Source organism: Meleagris gallopavo, chromosome 4 (assembly GCF_000146605.3).
Source record: "Meleagris gallopavo isolate NT-WF06-2002-E0010 breed Aviagen turkey brand Nicholas breeding stock chromosome 4, Turkey_5.1, whole genome shotgun sequence".
In the NCBI taxonomy this organism is placed as follows: Eukaryota; Metazoa; Chordata; class Aves; order Galliformes; family Phasianidae; genus Meleagris; species Meleagris gallopavo.
The window spans coordinates 49,984,552-49,999,025 of NC_015014.2; the positions used below are offsets into that span (position 1 = coordinate 49,984,552).

Sequence of the window (14,474 nt, forward strand, 5' to 3'; positions counted from 1 at the left end):
ATTTATGGGAAGGCTCAGTTACTACTGTCATGGCACCACTATCCACCTCTGACTTGTAGGCCAAAGTAATAAAGAAGGAAGCATTACTTTTGGAGCATCCTTCATACGTTTTCCCAAGGCATCACCATTTTGTCTCCAAGGCTTCACCCAGCCCCCTTGTGAGCTGGCTGTGTCCAGCACTGGACAGCCCTAGCCTCTTGCAGCTGCCCTCCCATTGCCAACATCTTTTCACTAACACTCAAAACCTTTGGCAGGCTGACTTCACCAATTTAGGCTGAATTCCTACCACAAGTAAGAATGTCCTTTCTAGGATGGATTAAGTGTATTTCTGACTAATGCTGAGTTCTGAAATGAAAAATCATAAGTTATCTTTATATTGGCTATCTTAAAGGCTTAATTTAGGAATGTTTTTATTATTTCCCACCTTTATTTTTTCTTAACCTGTTGGATAGAATGTCTGAGGAAGCTGACAGGACTGCTGTGCTTCCTCACACATGCTTCCTCAATGGTTTCTTCTCTATTTGAAGACTTATTTTTTCCCTAATTGAATTTAGCTGAATGCTAAAAATTCTTGCTACCAGCCTGGCTGAGCGTCAGCTGGTTTTTGAGAAATTAAATGCTGAGAAGTCCTTTAGCAAAACCTAAGGTTATCCTGTTCTCATTGGACCAGGGCTATACTTGGTATTCTATTGTTTTATGATAATTTTATATTGAATAGCTTACAGGTTCAGCACAACACTCGGTCAAAATTAGTGTTTCCAATTCATAATTAGAAAAGAAGGTGAACTACGATAAAAGATTTAAATAAATTATTTGGAATGTGCTGCATTGCATTGTCTGTGAAATCACTTTCAGAGTCTTTAAAAGCAGCTTTTCTCTGGGTTCCTATTTAGATTTCATGCAAAGCATGTTCATTTATCTACAAATGAATCCTAATGAGGAGTCTTTCAGGTTTTGTGATGTGCAAAAGATTTCTGGAGAAACTGAAGCCTGCTCACATATAAAACCCTTCTAACAGTGTTTCAGTGGTGGCTCCTCTGCTATGAAAAATGAATTTTTCACATCTGACTCCTCAAAGCAGTTGCTAGCTTAGTAATAGTGTTTCAGCACCTGCAAATGCCTTATTAGAAACATTTTCATGATTCTGCCTCACGCCTGCACCAGGGCTCACTTGCTGCAAAAATCTTTGGGATTTTCTCTGCAGTCAATTTTACACTATGTAACCCAATCTATCTCAAATGTTCCCATTTCTATAACAGTATAGCCTTAACTTTCTGTATGTTTTGAAATAGCTATAAGGATTAGAATGAAATTATATTTTTGTATAGTGAAAATTAATATTCCCAGGTGTGTTTAAGAAATTGCACCATTTTTTTCTACAGAAGTCATTGAGTTTGGTTTGATTGGTGCTATATTTACACCTACTTTCTTGCTTATGAAGTTTGTTGTACTTATTGGTACAATAGCAATAAAGGATACAGAAATACGAAAAGAGACATGACTTCTATAGATTCACTAATTGATAATGATATGGTAAATCAAGTGCAAAATTTCCTTGTAGATTCATAAAGATTTATTTCCACCTTTTTCTAAGTACTTGGTGTCCAAAAGAGAACTTCATGACTGGTCAACTAATTTTAGAAAAAAAAAGACAAATAGAACTTCAAGACATACTGACCCAAACTGTTTCATTGCATGTAGTTGCGGCAGGAGAAAAACATTTTCTCTGTACCTGCCAAATCACGATGTAATCTTAGCAAAGATTAAAATTGTAAATAGAATTCTGTTGTTAACAGGAGAGAAAGAGTAAGCTCTGCCAGAATGTAATAGCTCTGCCAACTTACTTAATGAAAACTGTTCAGTTTTTCAGTGCAAGGTGAGATGTAAATGTTTGTGGTATTCAAAGCACAGGAAGTCCACTGTCTTAAAAGGACAGGCCTCTAAAAATCTTTCTAACACATAGTTATTTCTGTGTTTAATTATAATTAATTACCTCTGTGCGTTTGTTACTATTGTTGATCATTTACTTTTAGGTGGAAGGTTTGACTTCCTCCATCCAGTATAAAGAGCTGTTCAGATTCTCCACTTTCCTGTTGAAAATGACTGGTAAGTAAAATGATTGGTATCACCACTCTTACAGCCAGACTGTTTAAGAAAAGAATGGCTGCTGCTAAGGGTTTTGAGTGGTGTTGTGCATGTGCTTTTAGTTTGTTGACCTGAATTGGGGTACCTTTGTGCTGCTATCATACAGGGAGCATCAGTGTTCCAGATGACCAGATGTTTCCAGTTTGGCTACCAGGGAGGAATTTTTTCATAGTGTAGGTCAATGCAAATTCCTTTTTTGTGTGTTCAAGGCTTTGATGAATATGGCAAGGATCTTCATTTCTTCAGCCAAGCTGTGGCCACCGTCTTCTAGTTTTATCACATTTCCTTGCTAGAGGGAGACCTGGGCATCCCTTTACCTCTTGATTTTTTTTTGCTTTTGCATGAAAAGTCCCATAGGAGCAGGAGCAGTAATGTGATCTGCAGAGTTGATAGTCTGCATGATCTATAACCCATGCTGTTGAAGTGCTCACTGAATGACGAGAATAGATGCATCCTGGCTCTCCCTGTGTGCTGCAGATTGCCCTTACGCATCTCAAGGTTTTAATCTCTGCTCCAAGAGAAAAACTGCCTGTAATATACTACCGTGACTACTTTTTTTTTTTGTCACTTACATTATCTCTTGCATACAATTCCTTGTCACTTGTACATATAGTAGAGCTAGGATTTCTACCTGAATTTTCAAGAAGCTTTCAAAAATACGTATCTATTTTATATTCAAATCTATATACAAATGCACACAAATTGTGTATGTGTTTGTGTATGCATGGTGGGTACTCTTAAAAATAGATAAATAAATCTTTCCATTGCCCATACTTACTCTATGACAAATCTCTGAGCCTGCTGCTTGCTTGCTGCACTGATATTTACTCTTCAGTACCACCCCTTTTTTAATAGATACTTGCTAGGAACTGCATTGTTAGAGGAAAATTACGAAGGAAAACTAGTGATAGTTAGAGGAAATTATTACCTGCCAATTTCCAAATCAAATTAGCAGTCATACGTGATATTTTGGCTTGTAGATGAAAAAAGCCCACATAGTATGGAAAAATATAGTAATCAGAATTGACAACTTTATGTGCCAAACAAAAATTGTGGAAGCATAGCAGCAGTCAAATGTTTTCCAAGCTGATGAACACTATACTTTTTAATTAAACTGAAATAATGAATGATACAATAAGTAAGTGGTAAAAAACAGTCATCATGGTTTACACATTTTGTATCTTCTTTGACATTTTAAATAAGTACCTTTGTATTAAATGGAATAGGAGAAAGGGAAGGCAAAAACAGTTTTTATCTGGGAGAGCTACTAGGATAACGTAATGTGGACCATTATGTCCTAGGGTTATAAGCATAGAGCTCAAGTTTTTCTCTTGTTTCTCTGAAGAAAAAAAAAAAAAAATTCCCTGTAATCCTTCCTACTGCAGTTATTGTGGAGAATTTATCTGGATATTTTCCAAATACACGAGAGTTCATTGCATTTGAGAAGTGGCATGTTTATATGTCAGGGACTTGGGAATCTGCCTTTGAAGATTTGTAAATATAAAACTGTTCACTATTAAATAAGCTGTAAAAACAACAGTGTTGCAGAACATTGCAAACTGTAAAGGGAAAATATAGAAACAACTGTTTGTATAAGCTTCACAAGGTAAGGACTTCTTTTTTTCCATTTGAGAATATTTTGTGTTACATGAGTGATTGTTCTGTAGGTGCCTGTGCTTGATGAATTGATTCAGCACATCCCAACTATTATCTTCTTTTCTACACACTGAAACTTAGTAGATTTGCATTAGTAACTGATGACTTTTTGCTGTTAGTTGTGCAGCAAAGGGTGATTTAGGAGAGGATCACATTCTAGAGCATGGCCTATGGCATATGATAATTGGGTAATAAAGCATGGCTCTGTCAGTAGGAATATAAATGCTGCCATTCCCTGTTCTTGCAGTTCTTCAGCAGGCTTGTGGAAGTAAAGCAGCCAATATACTTCAGAAAGTAAGTTTTTTTTTTTTCTTTATTTTTCTAGGTTTACAATGCTTAATTGTGGACTGCCTTCAAGTGAGGTGATTTGATTGGTCCTGTGGGAGAAGTAAGATGACTACTATTGTTTAGGTCTAAATGTCACAGTTTCTCATACTCTGTATTTTATGTGCTGGAAGTGGGTCTACACAGCCATTCACATCCAATCCCCTTCTCCAACAATCAGATACAAGTGCTAACTTGTAAACACTTCAAAGAGGAACTCTTAAGCAAGTAACTAGAAAATAAACAACAACTCCATTATTCAACAATAACCAATTTCAACAATTGATTCAATGGTAACAGTTCCAAGAATTTAACAATCAAGTACCAGTAGACTCCAACTTCTCACCTCTTTATGTCTGAATGTTCTTCACAAATCCCTGTCACGATATTGCTAACTCTCTCTGTGCCCACCAAACACTTAATCTTCCCTTTGATTTCTTCTGTTCGTGTTTCTGGATACTGCTCATGTTGCTTGCCTCATCTCGCAACATTACTGATCCCTCTCATCAGATCTTTCTTGATTCCACTTTTCAGACCTGGCTGGGGGGACTCTCCTGTCAGACCAGAGCTCATGGGTGCTGAAATAACGGTTCTTCAAATAGCACAAGTAATGCTAAGGTCAGTATGCAGCCTCTCCTTCTGCAGAGTACTCACTTGAAATTTTCTTCCCTTTCAGGACAGAAGAAAATGTCTTTTCTTCACCCCTCAGGGAAAAGGTTGCTGTTCATCTGGATCTCACCCTGCTGTGGGCAGCTAGGCTGCACATAGGTATGTGGGTTTGAATAAAGCCTTTGGGACTCCTCTGTTAGAGAGAGTCACACCTGCACAACAAGATCAAAAATGTATGAAGAGGAGAGGGGAAGGAAAAGGTGATAATACAGGAGCTTAATTTCCTGGGGAAAGAAAGTTGAAACATAGGCTGCATGTCACCATTACATTAGATTTCCTTGATGTTGTGTAAGATATCTTTTTAAGAAAGTGGTCAAAAATGAAAAGTAGAACTAAAAGTTTCTGCATAAGAGCAATTTCAAAGTCTGTCCTTTAAACATTTATGAAGAGAAACCAAGAGACTGCACAAAAAATTCAGACTGTGAAATTCTACATCAACAGACTATTTTCAGGTGAAATGTCTCAGTGTACTCTCATTTCAGACTACTATCTCCTTTTCATAATAACTGTTCATCCATAATATACATTTCTGTTTTTTTTTCTTTATATTATTTGAAGAATTTCACAGCAACAATCATAATTAACATTTATACATAGTAAATGACCTGATAAAATATTATCCTCTGAAGGAAATTGTGAGATAATACAGAAAACTACATACTTAGTACTTATAGGAAATAGAAAATTTGACTTCACTCCCTCCAGTGAACACTTAATTTTGCAGTAAGGTAAACCAGTATTATGATGTTTGTTTTCATATTTCTCCCATTAGATGATGTCCTCTACAACAGCAGATGATGCCCATTTGAAATTTGCTTAGTCTACATGCTTGAAAGTAATTTGACATTATCAACTTGAGATTTCAATATCGGATATTAAAAACACAAAGCATAACAGTATTTTATATTGTAGGAAACTGTTTCTATCTGATCAATAATGTATTCCTTCTTAATTATTCAATGTTAGTGAAAATTTTATGCCTACTGGAATATTAATACGATATAACAACTGTAAATACTCCCATTTTAATTAAAATACTTTGAGAAAGTTTTGATAGGTTAATAGTCATGACAAAGCAAAGTATTCTATCAAAATACAAAACAAAGATTAGGAATTATAAAACTAGTAAGAAATTGCAGGAAAATTATATTTATAAGCAGTATACCTTTATTTCTTTCTAACTTTTTATAAAAGTCTTGCAACGAAAACATTCTAGAATAATCCTATTTTCTATTTCTCACATACTATGTGCAAAGATTTTATTTCTGGAAGCTTTTAGGATTAGAATATGATCCTACTTAGTGTTATAGAATGTCAGTTTCAGACCTTGAATAATCAGATTTTACTTTAAACTGGAAAAGGACATTCCAAATGGAAGACGTTTCAGCTGAAGTATTCCTTCTAGAACCCATGAACATATTAACCAGGGTAATGGCATTGTTGAGCAGACATCCTTCACACACCATAGGCTGCAGTCTGCAGCTGTAATCCTGGAATTGCTGCTCTTAGATAGCAAAAGTTCCTCTGTTTCCTGCAGAAGGGAACCTCATTGCAGGGCTGTAAGGGTTGCACCCTCTCCCCTTTCCTGGCAGGTGGCTGACCACAGCTGCCCATGCTGCCTGGGCAACCATGGAGCAAGGAATCAAGAAAAGAAAGAGCAGAGATATTCCCCCAAAAGAAGACATGACAATGTTTGCAGAACTTCTTAAAATTCCATTCCATGATAACAGTTACTAAAAATAATAACAATAATAATAATAAACCCAAAACAACCACTCCCTCCCCCAAAGAACTAACTAAATAACCCTGCAGCACGAGAGATAAGGGAAGCTTACAAGATAGAAAGACGTGAGATATTTTATGAATAGTGTTAAATGTGTGAACTTGTACTGTCCTTGGAGTAATAATCTCAGACAAATTGGAAATATATCTTGTCAAGTGATGCTTTCAGCAACGTGTAGAACTAGCCAAAATATATGGAATCTGTGCCTCCCAATACCCTGTGAGGACCACCTCGACTGGTGCCTCATTAAATCGTCCCACATTGAGGTTAGTGCTGCATATGGGGCTGTTCCTGAGATTCATACATGCTGAGCAGGACCTACAGCAGTGTGAAATATGACAGGGAAAAGAAAGAATAAATTCATTAGACAGCAGATAACAGTCACAGAAGCAAATGCTAGAGAGAAAAGCTGGGGGAGTATAGGGTGGATTAGCGGGGAGTAGACTGTATTTCCCCTTTCTCTATTTGAATATATTGCTGTTCTCTTGCTAGAAAATGGCTCTTTCACTGTAGCTGCACCTTATCTTCACAGCTTCATGTTTCAAACTGTCAAAATGTAATAGGCCTTACTGAACTGTTACTGGTGGATAAGAGATGATGCTTAAAAACCAGAACAAAATAAAGCAAAGAGAAAATGAGTATTCTTCTCACACAGATAGCAGAAAAGTAAAAGCCAAACCAACTTAAAATAGCAGATATTATGAATGATGTCACAGAGTAATAAGGGGTATACAAAGCAAGGTAAGTAGAACTACCACAAACGTGCAATGCTCTTTGCCAGGTCATGTAACCTCACAACTTACACTTACCTACACTTGGACAGGGACTTCTCTGGTGACTCTGATATGTCCTTAATTTGTTGCAACATTTCATATAATTTAAGTTTTACACTAAATACTTTTTTGTTCTGTAAGGTACATACGACATCAAAGTACTGGAAAGAGGTAATGATCTGTAGGACAGCTGTGCAGGTCACCAGCCTGTGAGGTGAGAACAGTATCCTAGCTTGCCTCCTGTGGCAGAAGAGATGCTATTTAAGAGAGCAAGAGTACCTGAAGTCATCACCTCACTTCTGGCTCTTCTCTCTAACTATCATGTCCAAACCCTTTTGTTGCTATCCTTTAGCCAGCTTTTAACTCATAAAATGACTTCTCCTACTTTCAGAGTATGGAATGTTTATCATTGTCAAAGCTTTTAGTGTGGAATCTCCTCAGCTGTTTCTGAAAATTTGAATACTTATATGCACTCAATCCTTTCTATCCATGTACTTATTTACACGTTCATAAAGTTGTGGGAGGTTAGTAAAACAGTGCTGTCTCTCTCTGTCAAAAAAAAAAGAAAAGAAAAAAAGAAAAGAAAGAAAGCCATATTGGACTCTAAAGCCATCCTTTATTATGGATTCTTCTTTACACCAGAGATGGAAGTCGATTACCAGTTCATAGATTTCATCACCAGAAAGCTCATCCAGATCTTGAGACAGGGAAAATATCTGCTAGCAATTTCATTGATTTTTTTTTTTTATGAGTAGAGAAAGATATAACAAATATTTAACAATTTGCATTGAAGTTTCCATGTCTTGCCTGAAAGCCTTTCCAATCACCCCTGTACCTGAGTTACAAGGTGAAAAAAGATCTTTCCCTCTAAAGGTCTCTAAATATTTACCTCACTTTTAATGTAATGCTTATGGAAAAACTGAAAGTGACATCTTTATTACAAGAAAAATAGAGCTACTGTGTTTGTTGTCATTAAGGTTTAAATTCATAAATACTGTAATTATAGTTAGCAGTAAGCAATATAAGCAGGAAGCATATCCACTTGTTCAAATCCTGCAGTGTTTGCCTATGTGGGAAACTCTGAGAATTCTAATTTGAGGTTTTGAGTCACCTCTAAGATAGAAAAGTAGAGTTGTTTGTTATAAAGGGAGGCACAATACTGTAATTACTTTTTTATTCCAGTGTCAGCATCTTTAATAAGTATCTGCACTCTCCTCAGTATGTGTACTAAACCTTGATGCAGTCAGAGTAGAATAAAATTGGCACTTCTCTTTGTCCTGCTTTGTCCTTTCTGGTAAAGTCATTCTGCTAAAACTGAGACAAAGATGCTATTTTCTAACCAGTGAATAGAAAACAGTCTTGTTCTATTTATTTGTGACATACCTAACATGAGATCCATCAGGAACAGATTTTGTTTTTTCTAGGGTGCTCATTTAAAGTCATGCACACTAGGGGAAATCTAGCCTGGGGCTAATGCTTTTTTCTGTTCTTCAGATACCGGGTAAAATCCCCTCTGTTCCAGATGTTGATCTCATTTTTTCTTTCAAACTATGTAAATGAATAACCTAATAAGTTAAACCCAGAATAACTGTTCCTAGCTTGGACCTTAGAAACTTGTATTCCTTTCAACTCGTAGAATCACCACTGTGACCCCAATCTTATCTTCTTACTCTTATTTCCCTTTTTCATTTAACCTTTTCAGAAAAATCACATCTCCTTTAAAAGCCTTGCTTTCTCTCGAGGCTATCCTGTCACAATTCCAGGGGCGTTACGACCTCAGTAGTCATGGTAGTTAGTGGCTGACAGAAACAGTGTTGTTAATTTAAACAAGTTTCTGAATAAGTGATCAGCTACATTCACACTGTGATCTTTCAGTTCCTGCTTTTCAGAGCACAGGCTATAGGTCACCCACAACTTTCCACCTTCAATAAAGCACATGCTTTAGGAAATAAGCAGCCTTGATTTTTAGATTGCCAACAGAGACAAACATCACCTCTTCTAGTTACTTCCCCTCACAGTTAAAATAGTATACCCAATGGAAAGACTGAATTTGTTTGACTTCAGCTGCCAGCCACTGGATCTTGTTATGCTGCCAGCTGCTAGGCTAAAAGCCCATTATCAATATCACTATCAGTATAATTGATCTTTTGCTTCAGCTTTACGATTAAGCTCTTTACTAGCATCTCAAACTACGCCATAGAGCTATGTGAAACATTTTTTCCTGCAGCCAGTCATCTGGAGCATGGCTCTTTTCCAGCTTTTACTTAGAAAAGTGGATGTGTAAGAAGTGCAACTACATGAGCCTGGCTAAGCCTTGTCTCCTGTGTGCGACTCCTACTTTGTTTGTGCTTCACACAAGTGTCAATGACCAACAGAAGTACACACAGTGGAAAACCAGGTCCATGAAAACCCATTTGTCTAGATGTTGGAAAGCATTAATTTAAATTCTGAACATCTGTCTTCTATGAATGTATTCCTGTCCCCATTTACTTGCTATTTACAAATATTCATGTGAATGTGTTATTGTTTCCAAGGATGCTTGGGGTATAGCTGTTGTACATAAGGAGGCATGTATTTGCATGCAAATAACTATTTCTGCAATAAAAAAGATTATTCAGTCTTCGTATTTTTCCATTTTGCAGGATTTCAACCAGCCAATCAGGGAACCAAGTCAAACTCTAAGTATTAGATGACCATTGATGTGCCCTGAATAGAAAGTGACAAAAATCTGAGTCCACAAAATGTTTCTGAGGATTTTGGCTATTTATCAAGTAGCTCTAAACAGAAAGCACTTTCACAGAAATAAGTCTTTGTTTACTGAACCGAATTCATAATGGAACTTATTTTCTATGAATAATCACCTCACTTGCTCCAAAAGACAAAAATTCTTTGTCCACTCCTGATGCTGAAGAAACGTTATTAACCATCAAAAGCAGATCTTTAGAACAGGCTTTCATGTTTGGGAGCTTGCCTGCTTTCTGTGCTCCTGCAGTGTGCACTCCTCTCACTTTAGATCATCACTTCCATTCACTGAAGTGCTGGAAGAAGAACAGGTAATAGTGTTTGTCTAGATAAAACATTCTCAGCACCTCTTAAGGTATTAGGACGGCTGGTCAGGAGTGCTCAGACTGGTTCAGGAATTTTCAGTTCACAGATGAAAGTACAAACTGATATTGGTGCACATGGTGACATCTCTGGGTACAATAAAGTCTTTCTGCTATGCTTGTGAGTAGCTGCAGGAATATATTTACAGCTCAGTTACTGAATTTGCAAATGTTTTTCCATTTGCAGCATGAGAAGTGGTGTAATATCTGTTTCTGGTTTAAGTCAATGGTCTGATAAACATATTTTCCTTTCAAAAAGGAACAGAGATAGCAGAAGATGTTCCCTAAATATCTATTTTAGAGAAACCTGAAGTACATCTGACCAGCTTTTTATCAAATTAATTGGAGATCATCCGTTGTGAAGCAGACAAGTTTATAGCCTTGTAAAATGTGGAGATGAGGTATTTCTCTAATTTGCCCTTTAGCTCTTCTTTTGTGGAAAACTATTTTTCACAGCCTGGAGATTTTAAATATTTCCCAGATCTATTTTAGAAACTGGACATACTTCGTTGTCTTTCTCCTGAATTTTCTTCTCTGAAAGTAGCTCTAGTGATGAAAAAATGTACTTTGTATGCTCTTGGCACTGCCAGTAACAGCTTCAAACTAGAAATTAATTTTTAAACACCAAGCTTCTGTGACCACTCTACTGCTATTAAACTCCCTGGCACAAACTTTAGTTTTACTCACTCACAGTTGATGATAGCATTCCTTTTTATGCTTCATTTTACGGGACAAGTTACCTTTTCCACCAGATTAATATTTAACTGAAAGTATATTGGAAAAATAATTAAAAAAAAAAAGAAGTATATTAGAGGTGCGTAAGCTTGGTTAAATTACAAGTTTCACTTTATCTGCAAATAATAGTACTTTACTTTGGCTCAGCTGTTTGCACTATTGTGGAAAAACACAAAATCCACTATTTTTGGTTCCTTTCAGTGTCTGTTGTACTATAAAAAGACTGCAACATCAGCAGGAACAGTGGTTTGAAACCTTTGAAAGGAAGTGCTTGAAAAGAAGAAGCCAGATGCCTTTCCCAAAATTTACCCCTAGCCTTCCTGAAGGAAAGAGATTAAGCTGAAACAGGCAAGAGCAGCTGGCCATTCTGGTATCCTTCTGAAATGGCTGTTAGGGTCATGACCGTCTCAACTGACATCCAAATAAACTATGTAGTAGGAGGTGGGCGAACTTGGGTAATCTCAGCTGGCTGTTAGGAAGCAAACACTTCAAAGGTGTGCTTCTCCTCTCCATCCCTCTGGGACCAGCATAGAACATGGCCCAGAATACCTAAAAATTGAGACTGGAATTCGGTTTGCATTTTAAATTCAATCATGCCTGAACAAAAAAGAAACTAACGCTTTCCAGAGGGCAGAAGCCTAATGTTCACTACAAAGTAATCATGCAAATCATTCTATCATTCTTTTTTTTTTCTTTCTTTTATTATTTTCTTAAGTGAATTGTTATTTCAGCTGCTACAAACTATAGCACTAGCTAAACAAACGTGATGTCCCTGATTATTTAAAGATGAACCTGAGCAGATTAACCTATGTGGAATAAACAGGTGCTCAGTAACACGTTGTGCTTCCTTAAATCAGTGCTCTCCCACTTTGCAGGTAACAACATGGCAAGGACTGCTCTGTTGGTAAGAATACCTGTCTTGCTCAGAATCTTCATTTTATTTTTTTAGATTTCCTGTGGCTGCAAGGATGTTCTCCAGAAGGCATGGGTTCCTTTAGAAAACTAAAACACATTGCATTTATTTATTTATTTATTTATTTATTTATTTATTTATTTATTTATTTTTGTTTTGTGGAAATACGCACAGAAAATCTCCTTGTAACTTGGAATATGAAGGGGTGAATCAAATTCCCTCTTAGAAATCAGCAACAGTGCTGCTTTAGAGAGCAGTCCTGGCCAGATTTCATCATTGTCAATGGAAACATAAAATGCTTTCTTTGACTTAACTATATAAAAATCTAAGAAATTGAAGTACAGAAATGCACTCTGCATTGGAGTTCCAGGACACTTATCTTGTTTATCATTAATGCGGATGTGCATTCTTCCTTCCTTCCTTCCTTCCTTCCTTCCTTCCTTCCTTCCTTCCTTTCTTTCTTTCTCTCTCTCTTTCTCTTTCTTTCTCTCTCTCTTTCTCTCTTTCTTTCTTTTTTTTTTAATACTATTTTTAATTTTTTTTCCCAGAAAATAAAACATATTTAAAAGTGAAAATACAGAACACACAAAATAATAATCAAAGTTTTTGAAACAGTTGTTGTGAGAGCTCAAATATTTTGAGATATTTTGTTTTCTTCTGAATAATGGCCTTTGCTACCAGTAAAGCAATGGAATTCCTGTATGTTATTGTTTTTCCTACTTGGAAGTAAGAAACAGTATGACACTGTGCAGCATCTACACTTGTGATATTAGATATTTAATTCATATCCTAAGTATTCTATAAGTGTATTTTTGTGTATGAGTGTATTTATGTATTTACATGGTATACTGATACATGGTATGTCATGGTTTCATGATTTTTCATTATCAGTATTCCACACCATAACATCATGTAATGCACTGGGGGTTTGACTGCTGATGCTCAAGTTCCGGTTGCCTGTCCAGAGGAGAAGAAGAGCTACATTTCCCCAGGGGGCTTTGCGGTCAGCGAGGAGATATAACTCCCGGCAAGGTCACCTGATGTTCTCTTCTTTGCTTGCGCTGCTTTGCTTGCGCTTCTCTGCTTGCGCTTCTCTGGACTGCACTTCTCATCTCAGCGTTGTGGTAAGGCCGATCCACCATCAATTTCACTCTCTCTCTCTCTCCTTATAAAATTCTGCTGATACCATATTTAGTAAATTACTTTGTTTCACCTCAGATTGTTGCCACTGTTTTCAATTATTTCGGGGTCCCCTATTTTCTTTTTCCGGGGGCGCGGATCCGCGGATCCCTCCGCCCTTCTAGTCACGGAACCGGGCCGAACCAGCCCGTAAACCGTTGACAGATTCTTTTCCAAGCTTATCAGCAAAATCCTGCCATCCCTCTCCTCAGGTCTGGTAATGATAGTGGGAAATTAAAGAAGTTCTTTGCACGGTAGGAATAATGTAACAGGACTTGTCCAAGAGGCAGCACTTGCGGGATTCTGCAGCCTTGGGAGAGGATGTTTGGTTTCTTTCAGGAGTTTCAGGAAGATTTACTGAAGCTATACCTGCTTCATAAACTATAAATAGAAACTCTGATGTGAACGTTAACAGCTTGAATGTACGTATCTCTGGCCATATATTTCCATAAAGAAAGAAGTGAAAGAGCACATTTTTCTTTTTTCACAATGTCTCTGTTTTGATCATTTCTACATATTTGGTATTTCCTTCAGGTTGAAGTTCTGCATGATTTTGAGGCAGCTAACAAGAGAGACCATAGCTGATCAGGTAACAACGTGGTTATTTATTTCTGTTGTTAATGTTTCCCTTTATCTCAGTTTTCTTCTCGCTGTTTATAGTTAATTTGAAATGTTGATTCAAAACGTCTTTACTGTTAGAGAACACCAACATTCTTATTTTGTCCTTTCACTTGGTTTAATTTGTGACCAAACAGCACGGTTAACTAAGCTAGAGTCCCAGGTATATGCTACCAACAGGATCCAACTTCAGTACATTTTTCCAGGGCACTTTTATGTTACCTTGTAGTGAATTTTATACAGGCTTACATACATACGTAGGCTTAATACAGAAGATGGCTTACAAATTGTGCATCCTGTTGCTATCATTTTGTTGTAACGCTGCGTCAGAACTGATTGTATGTTCCCCACATGTTCAGAGTTTTACATGGAGATCTGGGGAAATGTACATTTGCCCACAAACAGTTCTGTCCTGCAGCTAAATGGCACAGAGGTATCCCTACATGTTCTGCGTGCCTCTTGGAACCTGAGCCTCACACAGCAGTGCTCTTGAATTGCACCAGCCATCACTTTGATGCAAGAACCCCACAGTTCCATGTCATTTCAGATATTTTATTTTGTTTTAACAGCGTGTT

General features: G+C 37.1%; 1 long non-coding RNA gene across 2 annotated transcripts; it reads left to right on the forward strand.

Annotated features, from left to right (window-relative positions):
• The first annotated feature begins 2,031 nt into the window (after positions 1-2,031).
• LOC116216585 lies at positions 2,032-7,890 on the forward strand. 2 transcript variants are annotated; one of them, XR_004159673.1, is made up of 4 exons: positions 2,032-2,106; positions 4,127-4,189; positions 4,802-4,893; positions 7,492-7,890. It is a non-coding gene; the product is annotated as an uncharacterized LOC116216585 (long non-coding RNA). The 2 variants fall into 2 exon arrangements; XR_004159674.1 differs by lacking the exon at positions 7,492-7,890 and adding an exon at positions 5,567-7,433.
• The last annotated feature ends 6,584 nt before the right edge of the window (positions 7,891-14,474 follow it).